The sequence below is a fragment of the Rattus norvegicus genome, chromosome 7 (assembly GCF_021556685.1).
Source record: "Rattus norvegicus strain SHRSP/BbbUtx chromosome 7, alternate assembly SHRSP_T2T, whole genome shotgun sequence".
Classification (NCBI taxonomy): Eukaryota; Metazoa; Chordata; class Mammalia; order Rodentia; family Muridae; genus Rattus; species Rattus norvegicus.
The window spans coordinates 110,026,589-110,043,517 of NC_141540.1; the positions used below are offsets into that span (position 1 = coordinate 110,026,589).

The 16,929-nt window shown below is 40.0% G+C and overlaps 2 pseudogenes; both read right to left on the reverse strand.

The window, feature by feature from the left end:
- Positions 1–478: 478 nt before the first annotated feature.
- On the reverse strand, positions 479–3,550 carry Calm1-ps1 (calmodulin 1, pseudogene 1; annotated as a pseudogene).
- Positions 3,551–8,586: 5,036 nt separating this feature from the next.
- On the reverse strand, positions 8,587–8,984 carry LOC148004836 (large ribosomal subunit protein eL27 pseudogene; annotated as a pseudogene).
- Between the last annotated feature and the right edge of the window lie 7,945 nt (positions 8,985–16,929).

Genomic DNA, 16,929 nt, shown 5'->3' on the forward strand with positions numbered 1-16,929 from the left:
GGGCAGCAATGGGGGGAGGGTTGGGAGGGGAACACCCATAAGGAAGGGGAGGGGGGAGGGGGATGTTTGCCCGGAAACCGGGAAAGGGAATAACACTCGAAATGTATATAAGAAATACTCAAGTTAATAAAAAAAACAAAAGAAAAAAAAAACATGTGGATCCAAAAAAAAAAAAAAAAGGCAAAACCCAGATGTTCCCTCATTTAACCAACTCCATCAAAGTTTATATGTGCAGAAGGGCTTCGATATATGCAGAGGAAGCTACATGCAACATGATACTTGATCAATTTTCTAAAATAAGGCAAAGGACAATGATAAAAGATCAGGAAAAAAATGGAGGAATGAAGTCCTAATTAGTATACATGCATGTTTTTTGACAGTGGGGGGGGGGAACCTATTACAGATAAGTTACAAGCAAGAAAAGGCAAATAAACAATTTTGTACTAGAAATTTCTCTCTCACCTTCTGTATAGTAGCTTCACTTTGCTGTCATCTTTTGTACAAACTCTGAAGAGTTTAGCTCACCATCCCCAACAATGTTTGCTTTCCTTATCATTTCATCAACCTCTTCATAGGTTAACTTTTCTCCAAGGTTTGTCATCACATGGCAAAGCTGTACTGCACTAATATAGCCATTGCCATTTTTAGAATACACACAGAATACTTCTTTAATTTCTTCTTTACTGTCTGTGTCTTTCATTTTTCTTGCCATCATTGTAAGAAATTCAGGGAAGTCAATAGTGCCATTACCATCCACATCTACTTCATTGATATGTCCTGTAGGTCTGCTTCTGTGTGGTTCTGCTGCAGAGACCCCATCACTGTCCCCAGCTCCTTTGTTTTTATTGTCCCATACCTGTCTTTGTCAAATAGTGAGAAAGCTTCTTTGAATTAATCTGCTATTCAGTCAGTTGGTCAGCCATGCTGCAAGAGATTTGATCAATCACTCAACGAGCTCATTCTACTCAGACTAATTCTCCTCTACCCTCAGATCCTCATAATGGCCTTGACCCATTCAGTGAATAAGTCTTATCTCTAATTCGAGCCTCAGTCACATAACAGACCATGTCAAATCTCTGGATTTTATTTTTTATTGGATTTTTAAAATTTACATTTAAAATGTTATCCCTTTCCTGGTTTCCTGTCCATGAACCCTTTATCCCATCCACCTTCCCACTTCTATGAGGATGCTCCCCCACAACCACGTACCCCCTTCCACCTCCCTGCCCTGACAGTCCCCATCACTGGGGCGTCCATCTTTGGCAGAACCAAGGGCTTCTCCTCCCATTGGTGCCCAACCAGGCCATCCTCTGCTACATATGCAACTGAAGCCATGGGTCTGTCCATGTGTATTCTTCAGGTGGTGGTTTAATCTCTGGGAGCCCTGGTTGGTCGGTATTGTTCTTATGGGGTTGCAAGTCCTTTCAGCTCCTTCAATCCTTTCTCTAACTCCTCTAATGGGACCCCATTCTCAGTTCAATGGTTGGTTGCTAGCATTCACCTCTGTATTTGTCATGCTCTGGCAGAGCCTCTCAGGAGACAGCTATATCAGGCTCCTGTCAGCATGTACCTCCTGGCATTAGCAATATTGTCTAGGTTTGGTGGCTATATGTATATGGACTGAATCCCTAGGTAGGGCAGACTTTGGATGGCCATTCCTCCAGTTTGTGCTCCAAACTTTGTCTCCATATCTCCTCCTATGAATATTTTTGCTACCCCTTTTAAGAAGGACTGAAGCATCTGCACTTCGGTCTGTGGATTGTATTTTGTGTAATTCGAGCTTTTGGGCTAATATCCACTTATCAGTGAATACATACCATTTTTTTGTGATTGGATTACTTCACTCAGGATAATATTTTGTAGTTCCATTCATTTGCATAAGAATTTCATTAAGTCATTGTTTTTAATGGCTGAGTAGTATTCCATTGTGTAAATGTACCACATTTTCTGTATCCATTCCTCTGTTGAAGGACATCTGGGTTCTTTCCAGCTTCTGCCTATTATAAATAAGGCTGCTATGAACATAGTGGAGCATGAAGATGGGTTTTCTCCCAGCGGGATCTGGGTACAGAGAGCTGTTGGACCGGGTCAGTTCTGGGAGCAGGCACAAACTGGGAGGATCCTGTCCCAGACTGCTCAAGGGTTTGTCTGTTCTGAGGGCTCTAAGAGGATCCCTTGGAACAAAAGTGTTGGTCTTACTTCTGCTCTCAGGTGTGTCAGCACTCCTGGTGACTGGCTTTCAGCTCTTGTCTCTGAATTTTATTAACATCAGCCTTTATCCCCCTCCATTGAAATGTCATCTATGATTCCATATGGGCTGACAGGATAAAGCTCTAACTGACTTTCATCCAAATATGCCACAGTCTGCACTCAATTTACTTGCTTCTCCACTCTTCTATCCACCTTCCCCAATATGGATTCTGGGCACATCAAACAGGCTAACCATTCTCTTGTTTAGAAGGTGCTTTTGGCTTCCAGCTTTGAACCATTCCATGTACCCTTAAACAACCTAAACCCTGTGCAATATGTACACCAAACCTTCTGGGAACATTTGGTGCTTAAACCTTCCTGCTGTGTCAGCTGGAATGCACTTTGCCCTGTTGTCTCTCAATGTGATTGGTCTCTTTTTGAGAAAGTCCTTTCTGCTCCATAGGACCCAGATAAAAATGTCCGACCTAAATGAGAAATTCCTCACCTGGGCCCTAATTATGATTTTGATCTTGAGTTAACCCTTTAAGAGCAGCAGAATATCCATATCTTTATCTTTAACTGGTGCATGATGATTATCATGAAAGTGCTAAGCAAGAAATTCAAAGTTTTATTCATTGTAGCCTGCGTGTTTCAGGTGAAACTTGTGGTCTTTAAGTTTTCCACATACTGAATAACTACTCCACAGCCAGTAACATATATCTAGAATTATAAGTAATAAATAACGTTTGATTATTTACCTATTATTGAGGTTTAGAAAGAGGAAAAACAAGAACACATAAAGTTGATATAGGCAGATGAATGCTGAAAATGTTAAACTGTGGTGTAGCCTAGAGCAGAATTAGGAGGGCATGCTCAGGAGAACGGATGGCAGGATTCAGTAGTAAAGCTGGCGATTGGCAGGGCAGAAGTCGAAGCTTTTCTCTTCTTCAAGCTTGAGTCAGTGGAAATGTCACCTTGCAGGCAAACCTAGAGAGCTGAGGCTTTGAAGGGGTTTCAGAATGCACTTACCTTCTGTGAGGGAGGGAGCAGGGAGAGGGGCTGAGAACACATCAAAACCATACCTGTCTACTCTGACAGGCTGCCAGGAGCTTTGGTCCCACTGGACAAATTTTGATAATCTAAAGGCAAGCACTCTGCCATTTTGCTAGCTCAGGAAAAGAGGCTGAGTTTTCACTAGTGTCAAAGTAGAAATAAAGACTTTCTCTGCCTGACAGGGAAAAAGAGTGACCCACACAGAGCTAAAGACCAAGGCTGAGTTCTGGAGGGGTTGCCGCAGGCAAAAGTGAGAAAAATGGTGTGACTTTGACAGTGGCATCTTCCATCTGTACTTAAAGGACCATTCTAAACTGGCCTGAGGTGCAGCTCCTAGGATGTCATGTGACATGAGAGATGCTAGGAAGGAGGTGACCAAGGGCATCACACTCATTCTGACTTTCTATCACTGAAAGTCATGCCCTTGACTATGTGAATGAAATTAGCTCACCGAATATATGTTGTGTTTATACCAAGCTCAGGTCATAAAAAAACGTTAAGTGCCTTACCAGAATGCATTTACTGTAAACTAAGGTGCTATGGCTTGAATATGAAATGTTCTCAATAGACTCATCTTTGAATCCTTGGCCTCCAGCTGCTGGTGCTATGCAGGAACAATCTATAAATTTAGAAGCTAGAAATTAGATGAAGGTCATAGTTCAGTAAGGACATGTCCTTGGTGTATATTCTCCTTGGCCCTTTCAGTTCCTACTTTGCCATCTCTCTGCTAAGAGCTGAGTGCAAAGGGCCAAGCAACCCTGTGTTCTGTGACCAGGAGTCAAAATGAAATCCTTTGTCTCTGTCAGTTATTTTTGCCACGTGCTAGGACAAAGTGATGAGAGCTAATTAATGCACAAAATATAAAAGAAAATGTGAAAGAACCAAGTTGAAGTAAAAGAAGAGAATTGCACAAGGATAAAAATCATTTAGGTCTGTGAAGCACTACAAGAATGCGAAGATCTGCCTCTTGGCTTAAGACAACCCAACAGAAGATGTTTGCACAATGCTTCCTCTCAGGTATCAGAACTTAGATACTTACAAAATAGAGGCTCCGAGGAATCCTAACCCCAGTAGCAGCAGTGACTGCTGTTTGCGCTTGATATGGTCTAGGGGTTGTTCTAAGTGGTTGTATTATTTTATCTAATCTCATAATGACCCCGCAGGTGCACTGTTGGATAGAATCACTTGGAACCATTGTCTTTCATTTGTGCCTTCCTGAAGCACAGCAGTTGTAATTCAGAGATGATGTGGAAAGAGTGCCACCAGCAGCCCCAGTTACCTCAGATCTGAATGCAGAGGTGATTTGCCCACTGGGCTATTGAAGCCATGACCTTGGTGGTTTCTTAGTCCCACCAAGAAACTTAGTTCTCCCAAGTCAAATATGACCCTATGATGTCCCAGTTTTTAGATTTTGAGAGATTGTGGTTTCCTGGGCATTTAGTTCAATTCTTTTTCTCTCCTTTAGTTAATTGCTCCTACAGGTCCAACCCACTTTGCCCCCTACAGTCCTGAAGGGGCTGTCATCCCTTGCTTCCCTCCATTGAGTCCTTTTCCTCTTAGAACATCTTGATTCATGTACCATGCTTAGACTATTACAGGCAGATGGTAATATCTACTTTATAGATAAAGCCACTGAGGCTGGCTCACACCTGTAATCTCAGCCCTTGGAATATAGAGGCATGGGGATTGCCATGCGTTCCTGGCCAGCCTGAGTCTTAGAATGAACTACAGGATAATCTGGACTACATATCATCATCATAATTTTCATCATCATCATTGTGATCATCAACATCAACAACTTAAAGAAATTAAGGTACAAATAATTTAAGGTTTGCACAAAGACACATACTTTATAGGGCAGTGGACATCTTAAGCTCTTCTATTTTGAAGCTGGAAGTTGTTCAGTAGGGATTAGAGGGACAAAACAAAAAAAAAGGTTCTTACATCCCTCAGTTTATGATTTGGGATGAGTCATACAGAATGTGAAGCTCAGGGAAGTCCCCCTGTTTCCACTTCCTCGCTTGGCCTCTGCCCATGAGCCATGTCTTGAACCCTCAGTGTGGGAGTCACAGTTATTGTGTTTATGTTAACTGCTTCAGGGAGGCATGGAGCTTGACCTTGGCTGGAGAAGTCATTCAGTCCAATAGTCCCTCTGGGAAAACTTCCCACACTGCTGTTCATGACACTTACTGGGTTTGTGACAGGCAGCTGGATGGAGCACAGCCTCAGGCCTCTACAACAGAGAGAGATGCCTGATTGCCTGTTAAATTGGAATACTCACTAGGACATCTGAAACAAGGGAAAGAAAAATGTCAGCAGTGTTTGTAGGGTTGAGTTGTTGGAGCAGAGCTGGCAGGAAGGGCTGGCCTCTGTCGGTGGCTAACAGTATGACTTTAGACTTGGGTCTTGCTTTTGAGGGTAGAGGTGGACCAATGTGAGTACAGGGTGCCTTTCAGCCCCAGCAGGCTCTTGGGAAATGTGAAGTAGTTACTCAGTTTTTGCAGGTGCCACCAAATGCAGCGCATCATAGGTTGGTTAGTTCAAAACAAGCCGTCAAGAATTAAGACTCGAGAGAAACTGCAATGGGTAAGGAAAGTCCTGGGGTGATTTCCAAAGCTGTTTTCTGAATGAAGCTTGGTGGTTTTCTTTGGAAAGCCTGCACATATCAGGTTAGAAAGCATGTTAGGGGCAGGAACTTTCCTGATCATGCTTAGTTAAGGAATGCACACATAAGCATGCTCAGTTTAAAGTCAGAGTCAAAAGGAAAAATAGTGGACACACTGTGAAACATGATTAGCTCAAGCTTGTGGAACACATATTCAAAAGGTTAGTATGGCCGGCAGGAACACTTTTAGGCACGCTCAGTTTGCATCACGGAGTTGGTAGTCAGAAATCCTCTGGTCATGCTGAGTTTTCTGTAGGAAGTTTTAGCTAATCACCCAACAGGCATTTTTGAAGGTGTAAGGCAGGAGTTTGCTTCTAAAGGTGCTTGCATCTTTTGGCTAACGAAGTGTTTGATAACAGACTTGGGGCTTTGCAGAGAAGTTGTGAGCTCCTTGACTGTGTTACATAATAAATCACACTGTAGTGCAAAGCCTTGTAAAAAGACAATTCAGGGAGAGGATGGCCAGGTTTGGATTGGGACTTGGCTTTGCTCACAAACACTGGCACCATCCTGAAGCCTTCATGACTTCTGTACCACCTCTTTCTTGGTGCTTTCATCATGGAAAGACCAACCCAAGAAACTGGCAACTGGCAGGGATTTTGTTTCTTGGTGATCTGGAGTCATCTGGAAGGAAACAGGGAAATGAGGAGAGAGAGGTCAAGAGAGGAAGTGGTAGAAGAGGAAGAGATGAAGGTCAGTCAGAGGAGAGGAGAAGATCATGGTGGCTCTTGGTACTTTATCACCTACTTGAAGAAAATGGTACATCTGAATCCATCCCTTTTTCAGTCTGGACACTGGGACTGTGGGAGGGACTGAGGACTGTCATTGTTAAGGCAGGCTCATGTTGTTTCCAGAGCTCTGCATATAACTATTCAACTCTGGCATTCTTGTGCCATTGTGGCTATTGGCTTGACTGTCCTCGCATCCAAACTTATGCGTAGCACCTGGATCCCTTCTCTTCCTTCCACCTCCATTCTATCTCAGCACCCCCCTCCAGGTCAGTTTCTCTCAGATAGGAGGCAGATTACGTCTTGTTTCACATAATTCATTACAGACAGCTCTTCATCATCAGTAGTGGAAGAAAGGCAGAGTTAAATATGGCTTCGAAGAACACGCTCAAATAACACGTACTCATTCTTCCTTATTTATTCTCTTGATGTCTGCCTTTACAAATCTAAAAGGCTTCCTTACATTGCTGTTTCTTGATTTATAATGTTATTAATTTCATTTCAGATCTAATCTATTGAGTTTCCTTTTTGCAAGACAAAACCTGTTTCACTACCACCCCATTAACCCCAGGCTTCTTTAGCATACACAAATGCCCTGTCCCATAAGCTTCCAGAATTACACGTTTGGATAGATTGTATTTATATTATAATTTACCATAGAATACTGTTTTTGATTTAGGCTATGTGTCACCATGATTAATCTTCTTTCACAGCACTTTTTATTTCCCCTGGAATTAATAAGAGCTTGACATTTTGTTTGCTTAATCATCTCTATTATTATCATTAATTTGATTCAAATTCTCTATGTCTTGTCTAAGTCTCCTCCAAAGATATTCAAACTCCCTGGGCATTTGAACGACTTCTTCTCTTTGGAGAATGCTTTGCTGGAGTTTTCCTAGTATTGGATGACATGCAGTGTCTAATGTGGACCTTTCATTTCCTTTTTCTGTTGGTTCCTTCTGCCTCTTTTGTTCTATGTCCCAGAGTTGATGACTTTATTTTTTCGATCTATTCCTTTGCTTTAGTCAATCATTGTAGCCTTTGGTAGCTTCCAGGCCATGGGTACAGGAACACCTGAAATTTCAGGCTGCGAAGTTTATGTATGTCTTTGTGCTCACACTATATGGGAGTGTATAGTTTTAAATTGGATAAAATTACCTTTGAGAAAGTTAAAGGCATTCCTTCATCATTTTTTGCTTCATGACTTGCTTTAGGATATGTGAGCACCTTATTTTTCCACTGGAAGTTTATGTGATAATGCCCTATCCCATTGTTCTGAATTATTTTGAGAATAACATTTAATTTATTTTGTTTCCCCATTGAGTGAGACTTTGGAGTCCTTTCAATTAAAAAAGTCAAGGTGTTCAGTTCTTGGAAATTTTCTTAAAATATTTCTTAAATGATTCTTATCCCTTGTGGGGTTTTTTGGCTTTATTTTGTTGTTCTAGCCTATGAACTTTGGAGATAGGCTCTCTAACCCAGAATAACCTTGAATTCTTAGTTCTCCTGCCTCAGGCTACTGAGTGCGAAGACCATAGGCAAACAGTACTGCCTCCCCAAGGTTTGTCTTCCTCAATTGTTAAACAATGTCTAGTTCTTCTATTGAATGTCTGCTGTTTCCTAGCTTGTTCATCCCCTTAATGAGGAGCTAAATCAGACAAGACACAGTCTGCCTCTTTTGAAGTTTGCATTTGTTCTGTTGCATTTTCTGAATATTTTCTTTTCAAAAAAATCATTTTCTCAATGTCCTGTGAAAGCATATATGCCACTCTACTTAGAGATATCCATCAAATCCTCATGATGTTTCTCTCCTGTAGTTTCTGATGCATTTTGAGGTGTTTTGTTTTTGCTAATACTTGTTTTATTTGTTTCCTTTTTTGGTGCACATGCAAGCAGAAATAAGGATTTTGTTTGTTTGTTTGTTTGTTTGTTTTAATTTTAATGGCAGAATCAAAAATATACCTGAAGGTGAAACTTATGGAAAATCAATTTGTTCTTCTCTGTCTTGTATCATTCCTCAAACTTGACTTTGTGTTTGATAGCTGGGTCTCTAAAGACATCCTTTTTGACAATGGTTTTGTCCAAAGGGATATTCACAGAATACTTTGTAAGCATGAGGTTATTGTAGTTATAAACTTAGATAAAGGACTTGACCTTTCATCTTTTGGTGATTTTCTTCTTGTCCATGGCAGCTGTCACTTTTCAGCCATAGTGGACCTCTCCAGCCACCAGGGCGTGGTTGGAAGGACGGTGCCATTCTCAATGTTCTTCATGATAACAGCATTGGATCTGGAGTTGTGTCCAGCTAGGACCAGTACCACTTTTCTAGGTTTCATGAACGTGTCCATTTTCACAGTAAGCAGCCAGTCCCCAGCAGGGAGGAAAGAAAGAGATTTCTGTTATGATTGATGACTTTGGACTTAGAACTTCCCTCAGATACATATCTGGTAATTTTAACTATCCATTCATATTGAAGAGAGGGGCCCTCAAATGCCCAATGGAGTTCTGAGCTTATGGTGATGCTTATGAGTGTTGTAGACTGACAAGAGTGGTATATCCATCTTCTTGGGAAAAACATATTGGGGTCTGAATGTGAAATGTTCTACATCATCTCGTGTATTTGAATGCTTATACCCTAGCTAATCTATTCAGATTTTTAGAGAAATGTTAGCAGATGAGGCCTTGGCAGATGAATTGGAAGAAAAGTGTTATAAAGGTATTTCCTAAGGTGTCACTGATGGAAATTAAAAAGAATCCTGAGCAATATCACAAACACCTAAAGGACACTTTTAGGTGGGCCTTGGGGTTTTGTATCCTGGCTCTGCTTCCCGTCTGTTTTCTATTTCCTGACTGAATGTGACCACTGCCTCACACCTAAGCGGCCATGCCTGCTGTGCTACGATAGACTTATCCTTTCTCAAACTGGAAGCCAAGATGAAATTTCCTTCCTTTGTGTTGTTCTTGTTATTTGATTTGTCACAGAATAGTCACTAATACAAATGTGGCATCAGTGCCTTTAGTCTTTTGTTATGGGCTAATCACATTACCAAAAACCAAACCAAAACAAAAAATACAAAAACAACTTTCTTTGATATCTGATCTAAGACTTTAGACCTGACTGCTCTAGTTTGGGGCTTTTCACAAACAAACAGTATCCCCTTTGTTTCTAGTAAAAATGTCCCTGCCCTTTTCTGTCTCTCATTTTATAAAGTTGTATACAAAGGTCTAATTGATGCTGACATTGATCCACTGAAATGTAGGACTTAATGACGCCTTAAAGCAGAATTGTCAGATCACTGTTACTCACAATCCCAGATGTGCTGGTGGTGTTTGTGATATTGCTCAGGATTCTTTTTAAATTTTATTATTGATAACTTAGGAAATAACTTTATAACACTTTTCTACTTTAATTTCCACTCAGAAATGAGTCCTAACATCCCATTTTTCCTGCTATCTTTCCCCCACTCTCAGTGTGCATATGAATTGACATTTTTATATTCCCTTAAGGTATGTGTGTTTTTCTTTTTTTATTGGATATTTTATGTATTTACATTTCAAATGTTGCCCCCTTTCCTCCCTCTTCCCTACCAACTCTCCCCTACCCTTCCATCTATGAAGATGCTCCTGCTCCCAAAAACCTACTTCCACCATGATGCTCTGGTATTCTGCTATACTGGAAAAAAGAGCCTTCACAGGACAAAGGGCTTCTCCACCTGTTGATGCCAGACAATGCCATCCTCTGCTACATATGCGGCTGGAGCCATAGGTCCCTCTATGTGTACTCATTGGTTGGTGGTTTAGTCCTTGGGAGCTCTGGGGTTGGGGGGAGGTCTGGTTGGTTGATATTGTTGTTCTTCCTATGGGCTTGCAAACCCCTTCAGTTCCTTCAGTCCTTTTTCTAACTCCTCAATTTGGGTCCCTATGCTCAGTGCGATGGTTAGCTGCAAGCATCCCCATCTCTAACCATAAGGCTCTGGCAGAGCCTCTCAGGAAACATCCATATTAGGCTCCTGTCAGCAAGCCCTTCTTGGCATCAGCAATAGTGATTCGGTTTGGTGGCTGCATGTGGGAAGAATCCCTAGGTGGGGCAGGCTCTAGATGACCTTTTTTTCAGTCCCTGTTACACTCTTTGTCCTTGTATTTCCTCTCATGAATATTTTGTTCTCCCTTCTAAGAAGGACTGAAGCATCTGCATTTTGTTCTTCCTTCTTCTTGAGCATCATATGGTCTGTGAATTATTTCTTGAGTATTCCGAGCTTTTGGGCTCTAATATCCACTCTTAATATCATGTGTGTTCTTTTGTGACTGGGTTACCTCACTCAGAATGATATTTTCTAATGCCATCATTTACCTAAATATTTCCTGAAGTCATTGTTTATAAGAGCTGAATAGTAATCAATTGTGTAAACGTACCACATTTTCTGTATCCATTCCTCTACTGAAGGCTATCTGGGTTCTTTCCAGTTTCTGGCTATTATAAATAAGGCTTCTATGAACATAGTAGAGCATGTGTCCTTGTTATATGCTGGAGTATATTTCAGGTGTATGCACAGGAGCGTTATAGCTGAGTCCTCACATAGTACTATTTCCAAATTTCTGAGGAACTGCCAGACTGATTTCCAGAGTGGTTGTACCAGCTCCAATCCCACCAACAATGGAGGAGTATTCTTCTTTATCCACATTCTCATCAGCATTTTCTGTTACCTGAGTTTTTGATCTTAGCCATTCTGATTGTTGTGAGGTGGAATCTCAGGGTTGTTTTGATTTGCCATTCCCTGATGACTAAGGATGTTCAATAGTTCTTTAGGCATTCAGTATTCTTCAGTTGAAAATTATTGTTTAGCCCATTTTTTTTTATTAACTTGAGTATTTCTTATATACATTTCGAGTGTTATTCCCTTTCCCGGTTTCCGGGCAAACATCCCCCTAATCCCTCCCCCCCCCCTCTTTATGGGTGTTCCCCTCCCCATCCTCCCCCCATTGCCGCCCTCCCCCCAACAATCTAGTTTACTGGGAGTTCAGTCTTAGCAGGACCCAGGGCTTCCCCAACCACTGCTGTTTAGCCCATTTTTTAAATAGGATTATTTGATTCCCTGGAGTCTAACTTCTTGAGTTCTTTGTATATATTAGATATTAGTACACTATCAGATGTAGGATTGGTAAAGATATTTTCTCAATCTGTTGGTTGCCATTTTATCTTATTGACAGTGTCCTTTGTCTTACAGCAGTTTTGCAATTTTATGAAGTCCCATTTGGCGTTTCTTGATCTTAGTGCATAAGCCATTGGTATTCTATCCAGGAAAATGTCCCCTGTGCCTATGCGTTCAAGGCTCTTCCCCACTTTCACTTCTATTAGTTTCAGTGTATCTGGTTTTATATAGAGGTCTTTGATTCACTTGGTCTTGAGTTTTGTACAAGAGATAAGAATGGGTCAATTTGAATTGTTCTACATGCTGACTGCCAGTTGAACCAGCACCATTTGCTGAAATTGCTACCTTTTATCCACTGGATGGTTTTAGCTCCTTTGTCAATGATCAAGTGACCATAGGTGTGTGAGCTCATTTCTGGGTCTTCAATTCTGTTCCACTGGTCTATCTGTCTGTCTCTGTACCAATACCATGCCGTTTTTTATCACTATTGCTCTGTAATACAGCTTGAGAGCAGGGGTGGTGATTCCTCCAGAAGTTCTTTTATTGTTGAGGATAGTTTTTGCTCTCCTTGGTTTTTTGTTATTCCAAACGAACTTGCTAATTGCTCTTTTTAAGTCTAGGAAGGATTGAGTTGGAATTTTGATGGGGATTGCATTGAATCTGTAGATTGCTTTTGGTAAGATAGCCATGTTTGCTCTATTGATCTTGTGAATATTTTTTATTACATGTGACTATTGTGAAGGGCGTTGTTTTCCTCATTTCTTTCTCACCTTTTCTATCTTTGAATAAAGGAAGGCTACTGATTTGTTTGAGTTAATTTCATATCCAGCCACTTAGCTGAAGTTGTTTATCAGGTTTAGTAGTTCTCCGGTGGAATTTTTGGGGTCACTTAAGCATACTATCATATCATGTGCAAATAGTAATAATTCGACTTCTTCTTTTCCAATTTATATCCCTTTGATCTCTTTTTTTTGTCTAATTGGCTAAGACTTTTGAAGTAATATATTGAATACATAGGGAGAGAGTGGGCAGCCTTGCCTAGTCCCTGATTTTAGTGGGATTGCTTCAATTTAAATTCTCTCCATTTAGTTTGATGGTGGCTTCCGGTTTGCTGTATATTGCTTTTACTATGTTTAGGTATGGGACTTGAATTCCTGATCATTCCAAGACTTTTAACATAAAGGGGTGTTGAATTTTGATTTCTCAGCATCTAATGAGATGACCAGTAGTTTTTGTCTTTGAGTTTGTTTACATAGTGGATTACATTGATGGATTTCCATATATTGAACCTCCCTGCATCCCTGGGATGAAGCCTACTTGATTATGATGGATGATCATTTTGATGTATTCTTGAATTTGGTTTGCCAGAATTTTATTGAGTATTTTTACATTGATATTCATAAAAGAAAATGGTATGAAGTTCTTTTTCTTTGTTGGGTCTTTGTGTATTTTAGGTATGTGGCTTCAAAGAACAAATTGGGTAGTGTTCCTTCTGTTTCTATTTTGTGGAATTGTTTGAAGAGTATTAGGTCTTCTTTAAAGTTCTAATAGAATTTTCCACTAAACCCTTCTCGTCTTAGGCTCATTTTTTGGTTGGGAGACTTTTAATGACTGCTTCTATTTCTTTAGGGGTTTATGGGACTGTTTAGATGGTTTATCTGATCCTTATTTAACTTTGGAACCTGGTATCTTCCTAGAAAACCATCCATTTCTTCCAGATTTTCCAGTCTTGTTGAGTATAGGCTTTTGTAGTAGGATATGATGGGTTTTTTTTAAATTTCCTCAGATTCTGTGGTTATGTCTCCCTTTTCATTTCTGATTTTGTTAATTTGGATACTGTCTCTGTGCCCTCCAGTGAGTCTGGCTAAGGGTTTATTTTTCTTGTTGATTTTCTCTAAGAACCAGCTTCTAACTTTGTTTATTCTTTGTACAGTTTCTTTTGTTTCTACTTGGTTTATTTCAGCCATGAGTTTGAGTTACTTCCTGCTTTTCCTGCCCTCTACCCTTCTTGGGTGCTTCTGTTTTTGTTCTAGAACTTTCAGGTGTGCTGTCAAGCTGCTACTGTACGCTCTCTGAAGTTTCTTTTTGGAGGCACTCAGAACAATGAGTTTTCCTCTTAGCACTGCTTTCATTATATCCCATGAGTTTGAGTATGTTGTGCCTTTACTTTCATTAAATTCTAAGACATCTTTAATTTCTTTCTTTATTTCTTCCTTAACCAAGTTTTCATTGAGTTGAGGTTTGTTCAGCTTACATGTGTATATGGGCTTTCTATTGTTTTTGTTGTTATTGAAGACCAGCCTTGGTCCATAGTGATCTGATAGGATGCATGGGATTATTTCAATCTTCTTGTATCTGTTGAGGTCTGTCTTGTGACTGAATAAATGATCAGGTTTGGAGAAGGTACCATGAGGTGCTGAGAAGAAGGTATATTCTTTTGTTTTAGGATAAAATGTTGTATAGATATCTGTTAAATACATTTGGTTCACAAATTCTGTTAGTTTCACTGTGTCTCTATTGAGTTTCTGTTTCCATGATCTGTCCATTGCTGAGAGTGGGGTGTTGAAGTCTCCCACTATTATTGTGTGTGGTACAATGTATGCTTTGAGCTTTAGTAAAGTTTCTTTTATGAATGTAGGTGCCCTTGCATTTGGAGCATAGATATTCTGGACTAAGAATTCATCTTGGTGGATTTTTCCTTTGATGAGTACGAAATGTCCTTCATTATCTTTTTTGATAACTTTTGGTTGAAAGTTGATTTTATTTGATATCAGAATGGCTACTCCAGCTTGTTTCTTTGGACTGTTTGCTTGGAAATTTGTTTTCCAGCCTTTTACTCTGAGGTAGTGTCTGTCTTTGTCACTGAGGTGCATTTCCTCTATGCAGTAAAATATTGTGTCCTGTTTACATATCCATACTGTTAGTCTATGTCTTTTTATTGGGGGAATTGAGTCCACTGATGTTAAGAGATATTAAGGAATAGTGATTGTTGTTTCCTGTTATTTTTGTTGTTAGATGTGGAATTATGTTTGTGTGGCTATGTTTTTTGGGGGGATTGTTGAAAGAAGATTACTTATGTGCTTTTTCTAGGGTGTACTTTCTCTCCTTGGAATGGAGTTTTCTACATATTACCTTTGTAGGGATGATTTGTGGAAAGATATTGTATAAATTTGGTTTTGTCATGGAAAATCATGGTATCTCTATCTATGTTAATTTAGAGATTTGCTGGATATAATAGCCTTGTCTGGCTTTTGTGTTCTTACGGTCAGTATGACATCTGTGCAGGATCTTCTAGCTTTCACAGTCTCTGTTAAGAAATCTGGTGTAATTTGGCTAGGTCTGCCTTTACATATTACTTGCCCTTTTCCCCTTAGTGCTTTTAATATTGTTTCTTTTTTTGTTGTTCGTTTGGTGTGTTGACTATTATGTGATGGGAGGAATTTCTTTTCTGGTCCAATCTATTTTTAGTTCTTGTTTGCTTATGGGTATCTCTCTCTTTAGGTTAGGGAAGTTTCTTCTATAATTTTGTTGAAGATATTTACTGCCCCTTTAAGTAGGGAATCTTAACTTTTTTTATACTTGTTAACTTTAGGTTTGATCTTCTCATTGTATCCTGGATTTCCTTGGTGTTTTGGGTTAGGAGCTTTTTGCTTTCTGCATTTGTTTGACTATTGTATCAATGTTTTCTATGGTATCTTCTGGCCCTGGGGTTCTCTCTTCCATCTCTTGTATTGTGTTGGTGATGCTTGAGTCTATGACTTCTGGTATCCTTTCTAGGTTTTCTATCACCAGAGTTGTCTCTCTTTGTGATTTCCTTATTTTTTTCTATTTCCATTTTTAGATCCTGGATGGTTTTGTTCAATTCTTTCACCTGTTTGGTTGTGTTTTCTTGTAACTCTTAAGGGATTTTTGTGTTTCCTCTTTATGAGCTTCTACTTGTCTACCTGTGTTGTCCTGTATTTCTTTAAGGGAGTTATTTATGTCCTAAAATCCTCTATCATCATGATGAGATGTGATTTTAAATCCAAGTCTTCCTTTTCTGTTGTGTTGGGATATCCGTTTCTTGCTGTAGTATGAGAACTATGTTCTGATGATGCCAAGTAGTTTTTGTTTCCACTGCTTAGGTCCTTGAGCTTGCCTCTCACTATTTGTTATCTCCGATATTAGTTGGTCTTGCTGTCTCTGACTGGAGTTTGTCCCTTCTGTGGGCCTGAGACCCTGTGATCTTAGGAGTGAAAGCAATTTTGGAGACCAGCTCTGTTCTGTCAGGCTTTGGGCTCTGGGCACAGAGTGACTGGAAGGGTCCTGTTTTTTTGTATTTTTTTTTGTTTTGTATGTGTGTGTGTGTGTGTGTGTGTGTGTATGCATGTGTGTGGGCATATTCATTATTCATGTGCATGAGTGTGCGGTACATATCTTCTAAGGTAGATATGTGGAAATCAGAGTTGTCTTTACCTTTCCCATTGTTTGAGACAGGGGCTTTTTATTGTTGTACTACTAAATATCTTAGTTTAGCTGGCCCACAAGCATTCAAGATTCTTTTGTCTTAATGGTGTATCTCACCACAGGAGCACTGATATTAGTGGTATTCTGCATGGGTTCTAGGCATCCAAACTTATCCTCATTGTTGTTTATGATTGATCTCAATTGTCAGTTGGATAGACTCTTGAATTACTTAGGATGCAAGCTGCTGTACATGCCTTTAAGGGCTTATCTTAATAATAATAATCGACATTGGAAGGCTGACTCTACATGTGGACAGCTCTATTCCCTAGGCCTGTGTCCTAGAAGCTTCCAAAGAGAACACTAGCTCAGTGCCGACATCCATTGTTCTTTGCTTTCTGCAGGTGCAATGTGACCAACTGAACTTTTCATGCTTCTGCCTTACCTTCTTTCTCATGGTGGACTATATTGTCCTTACTATGATGGACTGAATCTTGAACTACTAGCCAAAAGCTACAATATACTTTAAAATTTAGGTTGATTTTCTCAAGGCATTTTATCACAGCAACAGAAAAAGCTAAAACACATGCCTCCAACTGAGTCATTGCTAGAAGTCTGCTTTCCTATTTTCTTCCTTTGCCCTTCTTCCTTATGAAGGAGGGATAAAATAGAAGTATAAGTGGCCAGTCTACTTGAGAGG